The sequence below is a fragment of the Pleurodeles waltl genome, chromosome 10 (genome assembly GCF_031143425.1).
Source record: "Pleurodeles waltl isolate 20211129_DDA chromosome 10, aPleWal1.hap1.20221129, whole genome shotgun sequence".
Taxonomy (NCBI): domain Eukaryota; kingdom Metazoa; phylum Chordata; class Amphibia; order Caudata; family Salamandridae; genus Pleurodeles; species Pleurodeles waltl.
Window position 1 is genome coordinate 623319056 of NC_090449.1, and position 18077 is coordinate 623337132.

At 42.4% G+C, this 18077-nt stretch overlaps 1 protein-coding gene across 1 annotated transcript in view; it reads left to right on the plus strand.

Annotated features, from left to right (window-relative positions):
- The first annotated feature begins 11560 nt into the window (after window positions 1-11560).
- Window positions 11561-18077, plus strand: part of NUB1 (negative regulator of ubiquitin like proteins 1) — a 316976-nt gene continuing 310459 nt past the window's right edge. Inside the window, exon 1 of the mRNA XM_069211094.1 lies at window positions 11561-11695. The gene's annotated coding sequence lies outside the window, so the exon portion shown is untranslated. The remainder of the gene's footprint in view (window positions 11696-18077) is intronic.

The following is an 18077-nucleotide window of genomic DNA, read 5'->3' on the forward strand; positions in this document are numbered from 1 at the left end:
CAGCCCGTTTTCCTTAAAGGAAAACGAGATGCATAACAAAAACGAAAAATGACACGTTTTCGTTTCATTTTTTCAGAGCAGGCAGTGGTCCACAGGACCACTGCTTGCTCTGGAAAAAATGTTTACAGTGACATTCACAATGGGAAAGGGGTCCCATGGGGATCCCTTCCCTTTTGCGAAAGTGTTAGCACCCATTTGAAATGGGTGCAAACTGCGATTGGTTTGCGCCCACGTTCGCGGTCACAAAACAATCCTACATTGCACTGCGAGTTGCAATTAGGAAGGGAACACCCCTTACTAATTGCGAGTCGCAAACCCGTTTTGTGATTCGGTAACCAGGTTACTGAATCGCAAAACTGGGTTTGTGCAAAAAGCTACCTACATGTGGGTCTTGGTCCCTAATTAGGTCTGGTGTTAACAAAGACATTTTGTTTTTATTAAACTTCTATTTCTCTGTCTTTCGGCTGGCTTTACTGTGAGGGATCGCATTCTGCTCTTCCACAAGGAGCATATTGCCACACAAAGTAGTTTTGTTCAGTGTCAGGAACTACAGTGGCAATCAGTGACGTAACGAAACTGGAGGGTGCCCCTTTGCAAAGAACATGGAGGAGCCCCCTCTCCAGACTCACTCAGGGCAGGTGCTGTGCTGACGGGGCCCCCTGGAGGGCGGCTGCGGGGCCTTTGTTATGCCGCTGGTGGCAACGTGTGCTTTAAGAGTTCAAAAACTTTTTTGGGGGGGTTTTGCCAATGTTTGTTACAATGTTGAGGGCCTGGTAGCTCCCACAACAATAAAGTGTTACAAAAGCCATGTCAAAACAAGACACGCATTGATGAAACTAAAAGACTTATAAAAATATGTCAGATCAGTTGGCTTTGTCAGTGTTTGTTTATTTTCATGCTTCCCATAATCGTGTTGAAAATGGTTACACTGATTTTCCATTAGAAATATTTTTGGGAAATACTAGCATGCATCAACACATTTTACTAAATGACACTTCATTTGCATATAATCAGAGAGCATTCTGGGAGCATTATACTTAGCCTCTTAGCCTAAACTTTTCAAACGTGTGTACACGCTTTTTTTTTTTTGTACTGGAACCAACGTCAGTAGTGAAGTGTGACCTTAAAACATTTATTTACAGCACGCACCCTAATAATGAAGGCTTTCAAATAATGAACCATAAATACAAGTTCGAACAGCATTATCCTTTGGAAACACATTACCTCAACTGCAGAGAGTTCAACTCTCTGTAAACAGGCAGCCAAAGGGTTTGTGCTGCAGGGGGTTGGGCCTACTTGTCCCAAGGACAAAGTAAACATAAAAACTTGTTGCCCTTGACCCCAAACAAGATGTCCTGGGTGTCGGGGCGATCAGGGGTCGGTCCCTCTGAATCCTCCCCCCTCCAAGAAGCTCCAGGGGGGCTCTTACTGTCCCCCTAATGTAAATATTTCACTTTACTCTCAGGACACCGGAACAGAGTCCTTTAATGTTAATGAAAGCAGCAACATTTCTCTTCTTATTGCAGACAGCCAATCAGATCGCCCCATCCTGAGAGACCAAATGGGCCAATGGGATACAAACTCACTCAGCCAATCAGAATGCTTGTTTTTTAAAATTTGCGGTATGACAGATAGTCCCATGGGACCAATGGTTCAGATATCATTATAATTTGAACCCTAATTTCTTCAAATTATCTGAAAAGATTTACACGCAATAAAGAAAAGCATGCTTTCTATTTGAAGATCTAATGTTCTGCCAAATTTGGTGAAACTCAGTATTTCTGTATCGCTACTGAAAATACTTCCAGGAACTATCATGGAAAAAGACATTTTGGGAACCCCCCTTTTTCTCGGGCCCTGCTTGATGGAACACACAGAATCTTTCCAAGAAGGAGCTGAGGTTGATGTACAACAAAGAAAGTTCTTTCAATGGAAACTCTGTTCTAACTGAAACTACATAGTCGTGACCGCCATTCTGTAATACATATCTACATGGCAAGTACTGTACTGTAAAGATATCTTGTAAATAGCAGCGTGGTACTTACTTGCATGGTACAAATCTGTGTGGTAATGGTGACATGTGGTAAATGATATGTGGTAAAGGTGACATACTGGCAAGATGAGAATCTAAAATCTTTGTGTATAGGTTGAGATCTACCTTAAGTAGAGAAACAGGCCTGCCTGTAGGAAACAAATAAAACTGACATCATTACCTGGTTTGAGGATTACCACTATTGTGGCTTCTTGATCAATTGTCACTGATTTTTCAACAGAGTAATTACATATGTCAACCAACCTAAGGGGAAGTTTGTTGTAGGGGTCTAATAAAAGTGCCTTGTAAATCTGTCTGGTTCTGGACCTATATTACTTTTCAGAGTCCTGCCTGCTGCCTTCTCCTCTTTTGTTATTGGGGGGCAGTGTCTACTTTATATAGCACTGGGAGATTTGTCCTTACAATATACTGTTATTGTCTAGCTGGAGAGAAGTCATCTCTGGAATATAGTGTGTTGTAATATTACTTAAATCCTTACAATGTTTCTTCTTCCTTTAGTAGTGAAGAGCTGTTGCTAGTTTTGATCTGTTGAATGCAATCTCTTACACGTCTGCCCTGAAAGATCATGGCCAAATGTGTGCCCACTTTATCTCTCGTCATGCTTGACTGTCTCTTTTGATGGTGATTTAGCAGAAATTAGTGACAGTTAATGCATTTGGTTAATCAAACAACTAATAGTTTGATTGTAAAGTGATGCACTGAGAAGCTGTACTAGTGTGCATTCATGTTATAATAGTCACTGAAACCTAGGTGGTATTGAGATTACATTGTATGTCTGAAGAATTAATCTGTCATTATGTTATATTTTAGAGTCTAAACTAATAGTCTGTATTTAAACAATATTGAATTTCTAATGAGAAGTGTTTTTAATTTGTATGCAAAAATAGAGAATTGCAGTTCTGTGCAACATTAATAGGCATGTATTAACTGAGTTATCTTGTTTAGAGTTACTGTAACATGAATGCTAATGAACATTTATTAATGCTGAAATTACAATTTGCATAATAAAATGGGCATTATTTGAATGATTAATGTGCTATTTTAATTAACTTGTATTAACCTAAGTGAGGCCCGCAGGGCCCTGTATTCGTGGCTGTACAATAATGTGAAGTCATCTTGCTAACGTGTACCTTTCTTCCAGATATCGTTCCCATGAGAACGGTAGCTTGGTAATAGATGTCTATTGTTCTACACATAGAACGCATGAGAAGATGTCTTTGAGTAAGGAACATTCTGGTCTATGGATTGACAGTACATACTTTTGTTTCAGTTGTGCATGGAAGAGTGCAGACGCACACCGTTCTCATGACAAACCTGGGAAACCATACCAATGTTCCGAGTTGGAGTTGCATGATCGATTTCCATTAGTTGTTACCCCTTCAAACAAGAACTGGAAGAACAGAAGCAGAATCCTTGTCCCTTTATCCTGCCTGCTGAGCCCCTTGGACTCTGAGAGGTATTATTCTGTCTGCCTTTGTCCTTTTGAAATGCCTTGCTGAGACTTATAGACTTTTCCCTTGACTCAAAGAAGAAGGCTCTTGACCAAGCTTCTGAAATGCTGATGCCTTCTCTTTATTACCTACTTTAGATAGTTACCTGTTGCCCGAGATTACATGTTTCCAAGTTCTTTTTATTCTTTTTGTCTTTTGGCCGCATGTGTTCCACTCAGCACATTATTCCCTGACTGGCTATTCTGTAGGGTTTTCCCTTGTCCAAAATGTACTGAACCTTGGTGATTGGACTTGCCTAATGCTTATTAAAGTGAGCAACGCCTGTTTTCGGTTCATCACATAATTTTATTGATGTTTTTATCATATTTGTAGAGTGCCTAGTTTTCTTAATGTTAGTTCATTTGAATTTATTTTGTCGCCTTGGTCAACCCTTGACGATACTGTATCTTTATAACTTTGCCTTGAGAACTGTCTACATGACTTTGAGCTTAAATTTGTAATAAAACCCTTGAACTTTATTCCTGACTGGAGTTTTCCTTGTATGGCCAAATTGGTCATACTGTGTAATTTAATTGGTTTGTACTGAAATTATTGGTCTCGTTTTCCACACCCTTGTGCTGGGTCCAAAGATCTGTTGGCCTCGTTGGGCATTTTTCCTGCGAAGGAAGAAAGTTCTCCAGCAATAGAACAGGGACAGCTCTGCTCTTTGTATATCTTTCTCAGTGAACCCCTAGTTGGTGTCACCTTACAGTGGAGCTCTAAGCTCAAGTGATTTTTATATTTAGGATCAATCTGCCTTATTTTTGCTTCTGGTTTTTGTGATCTCAAAGCTCTCAGCTTTTGCAGGTGGGTTACCATTGCAATGGACTTCCCCATCACCACTGCTTGGAAAGCTTCCTAGACTTCCCCCTCTGGAAATATCTATATCGTCATTTTGATTAGCCCTTAGTATCAGGTTCCTTAGGTACCTCCAAACTTTACTGATAGGTCTAGCCCCTATACATAAATCAATATGAATTGGTATATGGTCAGAGACTGATGTCACTCCTATTTCTGCATCCAAGTCATTTGAGCTTAATGGATTGCTTTCAGGTATATAATCTATATGGGAATATGCAAGGTGAACGTGAGAGTATGTATACTGTTCATCTTGCATGTGCAATTCCCCCTACACGCCTCAAATGCCTATTTCTTTCAAAGTACTTTTACATTTCTTGGAGAAAGCTCACATGTGCCCTGATCCCTCAGATGAACAATCTATTTGGGCATTCAACAATAAATTAAAGACCCCTATAATTATCATATTGCCCTTTTAAAGTCTTAGTGATAACTCTATTAAGCCTCTCAGGCATGTGGCTTAGTCTGTATTAGGTGAATATATTGCGGCTAATATCACTGGCTGGCTACATAAGGAACCTATCACTATTAGCTATCAGCCTTCTTTATCCTTTTTGCTGACATCATGAATTGGAGGTGTTTTCTTATTAGAATAGCCTACCCGTTACGCTCAGATGTAGCCCACAAGAAATAGGCTATCTGGTATACTCTGTGAGTCATATCTTGAGTTTTCTGCAGGAGGTGTATTTCTTGAAGACAGATAATGAGAGCCTGTTAACATATTGAGAGTTTTCAAACTGACCATTTTTTACTGGTTTATTCGTTCCATTTTTACTGAGGAGGCTATCGTCTCTATAGCTGGTTAACAAGTTTCAATTGCAATCCATATAGACTGGGTAAGTATGACTTTTATGTGTTTCATGTCAAGTCTTGCTCCTATGCACAAGCCCCCTTCATCTCCTCCCTTTCAGCTGCCCATCCTGTGTGGTTCTGGAATGACCCCCAACATTCAAACAACTGAGAAATGTTTAAGGACGAACAGGTACCAAAGTAAACCCATCTTGCCATTTTGTCTAATCAGGAACCTCTTGGAATAGAATCCTAACTTTTAGGGACACCAAGAAAGGTCTTAGCTCCTTTGATCTGTGTGTTCTGGGTTCAGTGTGTTCTACGTGACTGGTGACGGTGGATTTTGACGTGGCACACCTTCCCCTCACTCTCCTGTCACATCAGCTATTATTAAAACTCAAAACTGGCCTTTAAAAATGCAAACTTGATAGTTCAAAATGACTAACAATCCCCATTGATGAAAAGCCATTCCATTACCACTCTGAATTAAATTCCAGATATTCAAAAGATTCCAGCATTCCAAAGTCCTTTCTCTCTTTGGCCCTTTTGTCATCATCATAGCGGCACAAACTTTTTGTTGCAATGTCCTGCACTTATGACAAATGTGCAGCAGTATTAGCACCTCAGCCACCTCGTTTTGACAACTGTTGTCACCTCCATCCACTTTTGTGTGAGTGGTTGCCCTCCTTTGAAGATTTGGTGTCTACTAGGCAGGTGGCAAACTTATATTTGATTGATCTGGGAAGTTATCTTGGGATGCTTCATCTGAAGTCTCTACATTGCCTGAGAGAAACAGATCAATATTCAGGAACATCACCTCTTTTTCTCCCAAGTAGTAACTTTATTGCCACATCATGTGGTTTCCGAGTGTGTTGCGGGTGAAATGGGCCAACTCTATGAAGTTTGTTTAAGTGGACCTCGTTGTAATCATCTCTCAGAAGAGACAAGAACATTCCTGTTATGAGAGTCTTTACATTTGGAGCTTTTGTTCCTTCCCTGAGTCCTTGCAGTATCTTTCTCCTTGACATTTTTTTTTCCAATTCCTCTGCTTTTCTAGTCTGGATTTCATTTTCAGTGTTTTGGGCCCTTTCTCTGCCTTCATTGTACTTCAACCACAAGGCCTTCTTTACTGGGCTCTTGGTGACAACTCAGTGTTATAAGAATGCTGTTTCTGTTAGAGACTTAATTGTGGAAATACACAGTGGCGACCGGCAGCTTTAGGAGGGAGGGGGGCGGGCGGGACACGCACACACACACACTCATTCTTTCACACACAGACACGCACGCATGCACGCACATCCATTAACAACACTCATACCATTCAAACAAGCACGCACGCACCAAACATTCATTTTAAAAGATCGCACACACACATTCTTTCACACACATTCTTTCACACACACACGCACATCCATTAACAGCACTCATAACAAACATGCACGCGCACACCAAACATTCAATTTAAAACATCACACACACACACACTTACCTTCGGCCTCCAGGTCCCAGGAGGGTTGGGACTGCTGCCTTCCCTCATTGGCTGACCTTAGGTCAGCCAATGAGGGAAGGCAGCAGTCCCAGCCTCGTCACAGAGTGGGATGGGGTCAGTGAGACTGCTGACCCCACCCCACTCTGTGACGAAGTGTCACTGAGTGAAACTCGCCCTGGGCACTTCAGGGCTTAAACTGAAGCGCCCAGCGTGAGTGTCAATTGGTGAGGCTTTCCTCGTCACCCAAGGGAGGGCCTCGAGGCACCTTTGCTGAGCCGAGGAGGTCACGCCCATAGGAGCTGTGACCTCCTCAGTGCAGCAAAGTTCAGCTCAGGCAGCCAGGAGTGTGCGCAAATCGCGCATGTCTGCTCCTGGCTGCCTGAGCTGAACATGGGGAGTGTCTGTCAGGCTGACCTTTGTTCAGCCTGACAGACACTCTTCATGAGGGGCAAAAGGTAGGGGGGGCGTGGCCCCTTCGCCCTAAAAGACGGGCCACCACTGGAAATACATTTGGTTTTATTGGCTATTACTGAAATCTAGCTCCAAAATGTCAATCCTGACATCCTAAACAATATTATACTTATGCTACTTTATTTTGGGAAGGCCACCATCACAGACAATATGTTTTACCTTCATTGGAGAACAGCTCATGCAGGAATTCAAGGATTTTTTCTTTTCTCCAAAGGATCTATGTAATATTATTCTAACTTTGGGTTCTTCAGACAATGATTCTTCTACTGTAGTCATCAAGCACTTTACTCTCCTCAGCAACAGATTAGCTTATCCCGGCCACATCATTTAGGACAAAAAGTAAACGTTCCAAAAAGTGGTATTCCCCAGAACTAAAAACCATGAAACTTGCATTAAGACTACAGTATGCGGGTGACACTGTAATTATGGCTTAAGTTAAGCACAGCTTACAAGCAGGCGATTAAAGAAACTAAATCTGATTTTTATTCTGAGAAAATTCTGAAAGCTCCAAATCTCTCTTAGGCTCTGTTCTCAGTGATAAAAGTGTTGTCAAAATACTCTTCCTTAAGGAGAAATTACCAAGCCTGATGAGAAATACAATCAAATTGCCGATTTTTTAATTCATACATTGGGAGATATTAAATCTTCTCTGGTGCCTAAAATATTACCAATTACGGTTTCATGTTCTAACCGCTTACTGAAGTATCCTACGTTCACTTCTCTCCTATCAGGGGTGAAGAGTTGCTTCGCTGAAGCAATGTATAGCCTCTGGTACTCGAGAAGACCCTTTGCTTGCTAGTGTATACAACCAATACTTACCTAAGTTGATATTAATCCAAAAGGTCTCGAAAATAGTGAACATATCATCCGAGTTGAAACAAGAGTTCACTGAGGTTTTCACTAGTCACCTAGGGCATCTAAAATGTTATGTTTATAGAATAATGCTAAAGGAAAATGTCAAACCTGTGTCCGCTAGAGTACGAAGTTTCCCATTTTCAATGCATGAAGCAGAGTTAGAAAGACTCTGCAGTCTGGTAGTAATAGAGCCGGTGGAAGCCACAGAATGGTTTGCCCCCATAGCGGTTACCAAGAAGACAGATGGGTGACAAGACTGCATCGACTTGAGAGCTCTGAACAAGGAGGTAGTTGTAGATAACTATCCCCTGCCCAACATCACAGAAATGATGACCAAAGTTGCTGGAGCTAAAGGCTTTTCTACTCTAGATCTTACTTCTGCATACTATCAGGTTAGACTACATCCGGAACCTCAGAAGCTCACAGAATTTATCATGCAAATGGGGACGTACAAGTTCAAACGCATGCCATTTGGACTTGTATCTTCGGCAGCAGTTTTTCAAAGAATAACGACAAGCGTGTTACAAGGAATCCCCTGTGTATTTTGTTACCAAGACGATGTCTTGATCTTTGGGGAATCCCAAGACCAACATGATGAAAGAATCAAACAGGTGCTGCACAGGTTCAAGGAACAAGGACTTGCAGTCAAAGGAGAATCGTAAAATAGAATGCTCCGAGATAAACTACCTAGGGCATAGAATAACTGCTGAAGTGATATTACCTAAATCTGAGCTAAAAGACTCCATAATACAATTGGCCTCTACAAAAAATAAAGATGAAGTCATCATTTCTGGGAATGTTGGAGTTCTATAGTAAGTTTGTCAACAATTTTGCTAGCAGAACATACAACATTCGCAAATTGTTAAACAGTGGGACACTTTCAGTGGAACCAGAAATGTCAAACAGAATTTGAAGATGCCAAAATGGCATTAACTACAGCCTCCTAACCTAAAATCGTTCATACCAGGAAGAAAGACCATTATTAACGACTGATGAGTGTTCGAATGGCTTAGGTGCTTTTATGGTACAAGAGGGTGAGAAGGGCAAAAAGACAATTGCCTTCGCATCCCAACCATTGAGACAAGCTGAAAATAGCTATTTGGTAATCGAAAAGGAGGATCTAGCTGTGCATTGGGCACTCAAAAAGTTCAGAAACTTAATCTGGGGAACAAGGTTCATTATAAGGACAGACCATAAGCCACTCACAGACGTTTTTTTATGAAAAAAGGGTTATATTCCATCTCCAGTCGAATCAGACATTGGGTGGTTAACATCCAGGAGATACCTTTTCAAGGTGAATACGTCCTTGGGCTGAGATTGCCTCTCCTGCTTAGTTGATGACAATAAAGAAAAAATGAGAATGATATAGAACAGGAGGAAGAGGAAGTGGAAATACAAAATTGAAAAGTAAAGGTCATAACACAAGGGGCCGTTAAGGAAACACAATGGAAGGGGGAACTGAAATCAGACACACTCTTGCAAATGGTATGTAAAAAGATTATGGAAGGTTGGATGGGGCAAGAGAGACATGATGAATGTCTAAAGCCATTCTGGATGATTCATGAGAAGTTGTCCTTAGTCGACCAGTGTCTCTTGAGAGACACCAAATTAATTCCCCCATATGTATAAGAGACAAACACATTGACTTGGCAAATGAGGGTCAACGCGATATCACAAAAACGAAGCAAAGGCTATGTCTTGACTTCTGGTGGCCTAATATGGACTTGTGTATAGCGAAGAAAATACATGAGTGCATGACATGCTCATCTAATGATAAAGTTCTGAAGTTACACACTCCACCACTACACTGTAGACCACTTCCGGAGGGCCTGTGGAGGAACACAGCACTGAACATAGTGAGACGGTTAACTGGTGAAAGACAGAAACCTTACATACTTTAGCCTATGGATATTTACTGCGGGTGGCCAGAAATAAAGTTTGTTTCTGAGATTAACACAAATTTTTTTATAGATTTTCTAGTAGAAATATTCCTTAGAGATTGATTGCCCAGCAGTATATTAACTGACAATGGGGTCCAACTATGCTCCCAAGAGATGAAGAAATTTCTTCATTGTAATGGTATAAGACACAAACTGTGTGCCTTGTACCACCCGGAAACTAACGGGATGGTAGAGAGATTCAATAGAACCATCAAGGAGGGCATCCACCTAGCTACGGTCAATGGATTGTGCTGGAGGGAAGAGATAATGAAACGTTTGGAAGCATACCATCTAACACCCCATCAAACCACCAATTAAACCCCATTTGAATTATTGAAAGCAAGAGAGCCCAATTTGAGGTTAATACCTGGGTGGATGAAGAGGCACAAGGGATGGATAAACAACTCAGACATCACTCACAGGAGCGGACGAGCATATAGGTCCCAAGCAGATTGCAAACAAGGTATAACAGGATACAAGGAGCCAAAACGCAAAACTTTAAATTAGATGATCTAGTGAAAGTTAAAGCTCCCACAGGAAGGATTAAATGGTCCGAATTCACGGGACCAATGAAGGTTGTGAAGCTATTCAAAAATGCTGTAAAAACCCAAGATGGGAGAATTTGGAGCACTGGGAGAGTGCCGAAGTGCATGATCCCTAACATAGATTCTGACAGGAAGGCAAGTGACAAAGGAGACACACCCGAAGAGAATAACACTTCAGAACCCAACAAGGAGAAGGGGGTCAGCATCCCTTTTAGGTCTGATGGGAGGAAGACTTGCCTCCCAAACTTCCTAAAAGTTTATGTGGTTACTACTAAGTGAAATACTATGTGGATATTACTACGGTTATGCTTCATGAGTATGTTGACAAAAGTGTGACATTAATTTATTCTGTGCAAACCTGTCAGACTGTTTTCCCACTTTTAATCTACCCTCCCCCTTTCACCCTCTCCGCCTGCCATATCTTAAAGATGGTTTACCCTTTTCGCAAAACACCTGCGTACAATTACTCGCACGCTTCACAAAGAATCACGGTGAAATGTTTCTTTGGAAGTTTACAGCCCTAGATACATTTTTCACACAACACGGGCCTACTCGAGACGTACAAAACATACTAACTTGAAACACATACTGCGAGGTACCCTAATGCCCCTTTCATTTTAAAGGATTTAATGCCCTTAAAGGAGGCATGCGTAACAGGGGGACGATCCTCGTTGACTCTCACCGCCTGAGATTCGCCCTGCTCTAAAGTGTCTCCTCACTCCTACCTCCCCTCTACTACTAATTGTAGGAAGAAGCAGCGGGCACCTGCGTAGCTCGAGGTGGGCTGGGTTCGTCGGTTAATGTTACGTCTGGGTCCCTAAATGACTGACAGCCTCGGGGCCAAAACCAAACATATCACTAATATCTACAATTGCACTGTACAGCGCTTGCTAAAACGGCTCGAAAATGAGTTTTTATACAACAGTGACAGGTGTGGGCTCAATAGCCAATAAACACGTCTATTTTAGTGCAACTCTCTAGGATTGGCTGAGGAGCAGCTGCCAATACCCCAATCCTGGGCCAGTTTACACATTGGGAGTCCTCACCAACCCGTGTCGACATCGACTAGTGGATTCGCTATTGTGCGACCCGGAAGTTCTGATATTACTGGAAAACATATTCTACTTAAAAGAAGAACAGGAAACGGACAGGCTGAATTCATCCGAGATTTTTGTAGGCAGCGGAGCTGTGTGTTGTCAACGCAGGTAAAATGTAGTTGCAATAAGGCTTGTTGTAAGGAAGAAAATACAAACACATCTTTAGTGACACAGTACCCCCTATGTACTTTTTAGCAGAGGTGCAGTATGTTTAATGTTTAATTCCTGCACTTTACCACTGAACTGGCATATTTTTAGTGCGGCACCTTAGCGCATCTCAACATGGATGATGCGTTCTTACAAACTTGTCAACCTATTGGCTTGCGGAGACTGATAAAGACCGATAATTTAGAGGGTGATCCTAGGCACTTGCCAAGCTTTCAGATTGCTTATATGTCACATTTGTATGATTTAAATTGGCGTATGAGTGACCTTCTACTGTCAAATGTGTGACACTCTCTTGTGTAAAAATCAAAGCAATGACCAGTATTAGAGTGCTGCTCTGTAACTTTTCTGTTACAGTAGCTAGATACTGCCAAGTTACCCAGGTCCGTGCGTGATTTGCAACTCCCGTCCAGTTTTTTCTTCTTTGAATTGTACGACTTGTAGTTTTGTGTCCAAGTCTCCAAGCCCCGGAATTCAAGGATAAAAACTTGGGCCGGAAGAGAACATCACCAATCGACCTGAGAAACTCAGCAGTTGTATTCTAATTCCAGTTATATAGCACTTACTGCGTCAACGAGGTGATGAAACACTTTATAGGGGGTATCACGCTGCTCCATAACACAAAATTAGTGGTTAATCCTGTGGATGTTAGTTATTGTTGCCATACAGCAATGATCATATGCCCAAAACAAGGCAGACCTATTGGTATTGCCAATACTTATTGAACGTATCAATCGATGAGTAATGCTAATTATTTTGTTGTGATTATCTAGAATTTAACATTGTTAAGTTCTAAAAGCATTAGGCAGTGAATTGAGCATTACTAAGGCCTTTGGAAAGGGTATTGATCTTTGGAATGTCTCAATTGCGCCTATTTTTCCTTTCACACCACTTTCTTCTACAGTGTCTCACTCTGTTAGCTACTTAAGGATTTTTTTCACCTCACGTCTTTCTGAAATTTTCGATCTGCATATCTTATGTTATCTCCTTCACCTCCTTCTTTAAACTGGGTCTTTATGCATGCACTTCCTTGTGTCGCCCCCTTCACCGTGCCCCCTCTCAGACTCACACACTCTCTTTGACCTGTAAATACAGCATTATTTTCCCTAGTTTGATGCTGTTTGCAGCATTTTCATTTCTCTAGTTTAGTGTTGTCAGTATTTTGACACCTTCGTACCTTCTTCAGATATTATATATGCATTTATGTGGCCCTTACTACCCCCTGATAAGGCTTTGTAGCGCTTTACTGCGAGGAGCACGCTGCTCACAAACCTAAGGTTAGTTGCTAATCCAGTAGTAATTGTTGGTTTTGGGGAACCGTTTTGTGCTTTTAAGTGAATAATTCCATTCATTAGTCCAGTTTTTCTTGTGGTAGATTACATTAATGGGAGTTGGTATGATCACTATTGGGGAATTCATCCAAATAGTTGTTGGATAAAAGAGAGGTTGTTTTCATTTTTTTTTTTTCACTCTTGCTACTGCATACCCTTCACAGCCTCGGGTGAGTTGAGCAGCGTCAGCCGCAGCCCCTCTTGCTCAGCTTCCCCTTGACACACCAGCACTTCAAAGATGGAACAGGTTTGCCCTGTATTATGCCCAGCAGGAAAATGAGGAATGTGTTTAGCAGATCACGTAATGTCTCTCCACCTCTACGTCACTCTCAACCCCCCAGGAGTCAAAAGGTGCCATTAGCTAAATGGCATCTCAGTGCCATGCTGGTACGTTAAACAGCAACATAGCATATTATACCATAACCTCTACTATGACATGTGTAGCACAGAGTAGCAAAACACTGTAACACAACTGAGAAAACATACAACATTACCTACCACAGAAAAGTCACCTTGCTACTTCCTTTAAATACGCACAGACCAAAGTCACCTATGCAGTCGTTAACATTATTTTTTTTATAGGTAGTTGGGTAGGTAGACACACAGATAATTAAGGACTGAAAGAGCCCTGCCTGGATTCAAACCTGTGGTTAGCACTTCAGCACCCATCTCTGCAGCATGTACTTAAACGCACTGGGCTATCTGCTGATGAGACGCAGTCCTGCACCTCCCTCCTTCCCCACTATTCCTGCATACCATTGTGCAAGGTTTCAAACTTGTGGGTAGCAGTTTATGCACCTCAGAAGCAGGTGCATACATCCAGTGGGCTGCCTGCTGAGGAGGAGCTTCCTCGAATTCCTCATTTATTCCCTAGCAACACTCCACACTGTAGTGCACAGTGCAGAATGCATGGGCAGTGCTGAATTAATAATAAAAAAATAGAGATGCTATCCGTGCTCCGGATTTCTCTGGCAGAACCAGGCTATCCATCATATGATACTCCTTGCCTGGTAAGTTGTCATGCCCCCTCCTAGGCAGGTCTCCTCTGCAGCCTCGGATGAGGCGCCAAGGGTGTACATAAACTGAGCACATCACACAGAAGTGACATGCTCATGTGACCTTTGGTTTTTGTGCTTTTTAGAGAGTCCACTGATTGGATGAACATGTGCTCCAAATAACTTTATAAATTCACCATGTGCTATGAGAAGGCCTCACTACCTTAGTTCTCTGCTCCAGAGCTCCGAGTTGTGCTGTGTGATGAACACCCACCTATAACCTGAATTACCCAATAGCTAGAGGGGACTCGTTGCACTGCCCCACCTGCAGCTCGAACAGTCGACTCCACCTGTGGCCTAGTGAAGCTTCCCACTAGAGCAGCTTAAGCGGGGCTTCAACGGGGCTCCAAGGGCCGGTTAAATTATGTTTATGGGCATTTTCTGTCTGCAGTCCTGCAGAAAAAGTGCTTATAAATAATAGTACTATGGAGTACTATGAGAGATGTTTTTGGTAAATAGGCTTACCTGCACAGCAAAGAAAGCAGAACTAGAAATTATGAAGGGATGACAATAGGGGAAATTACAGAAAACAACTAATAGAAAAAGTGACCATGAGAGAAAACAAAGCTGATGTAAGATGAAAGACACATAATGGGTGGAAAGAAATAACAGATGGAGAAATTAAGGGAATATGATCGCAATAAGGGAGAAAAGGTGAGCTGTTGCATAGACTGGTGAAAGGAAGCATGAGAATGGATAGAAGGGTGAACGAGTGGATGGAATAGTAAAAGGACATGTAGATGAAATGGGGAATAGATCAAAGGATGAAGAATTCTAGGGAAGAGGGAAAGGATGAATACATGGAGGTATTGCTACATAATTGCATGAAAGGTTGTATGTATAGACGAAAGGGTGAAAGGTTGGATGAACGAGTGAATGGAAAGGTGAAGGATGGACAAATAAATGGCTTCATAAATAGAAGGTGGAAAGCTGGAAGGAGAATGAAAGAGTGAAGGGAACTTTCCTGAGGGTCACGTTTGCTTTCTTTACGGGCTTGACATGATTATTTGTATGGTTCAAGTGGGAGGGGGCAGTGTTTTAATTTTCTGGCCACTCCCTAGGTCTCCACCCTGAGCCACACTTCATTAACAGCACGAGAAACAAACATACTCCAAGGCAAGACAGAGAGGTATTACTGACATCTAATTACAAAGTAAACAACATAGCCGGGACCAGGTTGATTCACATAGAAGCTAGTCACCGCCCTTCGACCTGGGCCTGGCTTCTAATTGCCTGGCCTTTTCTGTTTAAGTATAGTACCAACGTTTCCCATCCTTTCCTGAAGTATGGAAGGTTAACCTCGTCAAAAACGTCTGTGAGGTTGAGGAGAACTAAGAGGTAAACGTCTCCATTGTCAAGCATCTTTGATAATGGAAAGGATTGCCATGTAATTGCTCCACACTTATCTAAAACATGACTGGTCCGCGTCGCGTCAAGATTGTGATTCTTAAAGTAATCTTTTGTTGACCATCCTGTCTAATGTATTGGCCAGAACAGGTAACCCAGTTACAGAGGTGACATTTTTGAGCTATTCTTTGCCAGCACATCCCTGCACAATAATTCAGTTTAGTGACTACTTAGTTGTATCTCTCTTCTAGTATGGTGCTTGGAATTAACAAAATATGTACACATATTACACCTCTTTAAATATTACTCGTCAACAATGTGTGTTTGATCCGATAGGCACGCATTTCATATTGTACTGTTAATAAAAACAAGCATTGCAGCTGCCAGTTTTTTGGTTTTAAAAAAAATCAACCCAGACCTTTTGACTGTGTCAAAGCATGTCTCTCGTGTGGTTTGTGAATATTGGCTGAAGGTAGGGGGGATATCTTCCAGGCTTTCGTGCAGTCATTCTCACTGTCTTTTTAGCACTTGCAAGAGAAGTAGTGTGGTAGCGTGGAGCTGCTACTTTGCTGGATGTGAAAGTCCCAGTTCACAAAGCCACTGCAGCTCTTTTGCTAAGTGTAGAGTTCGTGAGCTTGTACATCAGTTTCCTTCCTGTGCGGGGCTCATGTGCAGTACAGTAAGATTACCAACAGCAGATGTTTTTCCACCAGTTTCAGTTCACTGAATGTGTCATACTTGAATTTACATTATGGTTTAACATTTAAAAGCCACTGAAACTCACAGTTGCGCTCTGCTGAACCATTTTTCAAGAAAACCAGCCCTTTCATCAAAAATAGACTGTCCATAAATGCTAAAACAACGTGAGAGAGGTTATTGGCATGATGTTGATCGTATTGCTATCGACATTACTTACCACTTTATGACTAACTTCATAGATTACATAACTAAGGATACAATTGTGTTCTTTTTTTATAGTACACAGTTAATTTTCACAAAATTATGGCTAGGATGGGTTATAGCACTTTAATGAATGTTAAAAATCCTTTGAAATTCATTATAAACACAGTTAAAGTGCAGTTAAGTTTATCAATTAAAACTGAGTGTTGCTGCTGGCACTTTACTCTGATGCGAGCTAGCGCTGCAAGCCGCAGGAGCCAGGCGACTGTCCACCGGCTGACCAGCTGTTCAGCTGATCATCGGCCGCTTGGAGTAGAGCAGCCGCAAACGTGCCACGCCTGTGCCGTCTTGCAGTGGAGCCACGCTAGCGGTCAGGAGCTCTATCACGCAGCCGGGATTTAGGAGGCTGCTCACTGGCCGCTCCCTAACAGCTACTTTAGCCACCAGGCATTAAGTAGAGGTTGGAGGTAGAAGGCAGGAGGAGATGCCATATGTGTGCTTTCCTGCTCCCTGCTACCCTCCAACTCTCCCCAGCTCAGACTCATAAAGACAAAACGCTGAGTAGTGGGCGGCCGTAACGACATCCAGCTAGCAGAAAATCCGCAGGACAACACCACTCCGGCTCCTATCCGGCATTCAAGCTCTTGCCATTAAAGGGGTCCATAAAGGCCACAGACTGTGCAGTACCTCGCCCAGAAATCGGGCAGCCTCTTCAGAAGGACTCACAGCTGCGGAGATATTGGCCGGGAGGCACTTAGCCAGCACTCAGCCAGCATGGCCTCGCCGCAATTAGTTGCTGGTTCGGCCCGCAATCTAAAGGAGCAGCATTTCAGGTCACAGTCTGGAAAGCCAAGTGCACAAACCTCCAGCCACAATTAACCCTCGAGCAGCAAGAGAATCCAAGATTGTGAACCGGGCGGCCCCGGCCTTTCACACTGCCTGTCTCTGAAGGGACCAAGTGGTATGTGATCGCACTGTCCTCCCAGGGCACCCATCCATCAGAGAAGACAAGTTCAGCACATTCAGCTCTTCTGATTTTGGGGATCTGGAAAATAGGTAAAATATGGGTGCCTCGGGTGATTCACAGGGTTCCTTGTGCAATGCATGGTTGGTAACATTTAGGAGAGTCAACAGTGATGGGGCAACGGAAGAGGCCAATGGTTTCCTCTGGTGCAGCTTGTTGCCTTTCTTCTCCCCCCTTCACGCCCTCGCACCTGCTTTGTCCTGATCCTTGCCTGTCCTAACATGGGACTAGGGTGCTGCTACCTAGTCTGTAAATGTATCTCTGATTAAGACTCTTCAAAGTGGTGCTTCTCACTTTTGGTTGGACTGTCATTCATACCTTAAGCTTCTCTAGCAAATTTATATGATCCCTAGAATACCATACCAGAGCCTTGGGAAAGGGAAAAGCAACATCTGCGACTAATAAACTTTGAAAAAGACGCAATGATCAAAACATTGAGATCAGGTCGCTTACTCTTGGGGAAGTCTTCTTCCAAAACCAAATGTAATCCTCTCTGCAATAAGGGAGCTGTAGCCTAGTGCTGAAATGTAGAAATCACATTTTTTCTTTCTGGGAAGAGGAGAAGGCTCTACCTGAACTCTCAGAGATTGGATCTTCTGGCAAAGGGTTCACACCCAACACTTTGACGCCAGAAGAGCCACAGCACCCTAGTTACAAGGGGTCAGCAC